Here is a 930-nt window from a genome sequence, read left to right as displayed (position 1 = left end):
AAGGATTGAGTAGAAGCAGTAGGAGAGCAGGCGTCCTTGAGCCATACAGCATCTCCATTCGCTTATCTGAAATTCCCACCAATGAATCTGCATAAGTCTTCTATCCTTTTTATAATCTATTCTCTTATTTCTATTTTCAAAAACCCATAAACCATTTTAATCTGCTTAACTGAGATTTACAAGGTGACCATAGCTTGCTTCATACCAACAATCTCTGTGGGATCGACCCTTACTCACGTAAGGTTTATTACTTGGACGACCCAGTACACTTGCTGGTTAGTTGAACGGAGTTGTGAATTCAACTGGTGCCACAATAATAATTTCATACAACTTAAAGAATAGTGATCACAATTTCGTCCACCAGATATCCGCAAAGGCCATGATGTACCCTTGCGGTAAGGAGTTGAACCAATGTATCACCGGCCCTGCGAGGGTCATTGAAAATGCGCGACATCTGATCGCCTTTCCTACACCTTCCAGGTTCATCTTGGCCTCAAAGGCCGTGATGTGCTCTTGCGGGTCTTTGGTTTCATCATGCCTCATGTCTGTTGGCTTGTCAAAATTCTTATGTAAGCAAACTTTGAGGATGGAGGAGTGAAAAGGAGTTGCGCCAATCACTACAGGATTTCGGCGTTTCCTTTTCCTCTCCTCCCTGTGTTCTCGGCTTCTCGACTTGCCGCGTGACTAAGGGAACTGGGTTCGACCGTCAGTTTGGTCGTGCCCGTTGTCTTCCTCTCCCTGGTGCCTTTCTCCCAACCTCCTTATGGGGGACCAGGTGCGAGAATGACTAGGCCGGGGCTCAGTGCACGAGCTAGTGTTACGGCTAACCTCGGGGTTGTAGTGATCCCTCGCGGCCAACTCTCTCTTCAAGTTTTGGACTCTATGCCTGAGCTCCTGCGTGATTCGAGAGCTATCGCTATCGGTACCACC

This window comes from Arachis duranensis, chromosome 10 (genome assembly GCF_000817695.3).
Source record: "Arachis duranensis cultivar V14167 chromosome 10, aradu.V14167.gnm2.J7QH, whole genome shotgun sequence".
Lineage (NCBI taxonomy): Eukaryota > Viridiplantae > Streptophyta > Magnoliopsida > Fabales > Fabaceae > Arachis > Arachis duranensis.
This window is presented reverse-complemented; position numbering follows the sequence as displayed.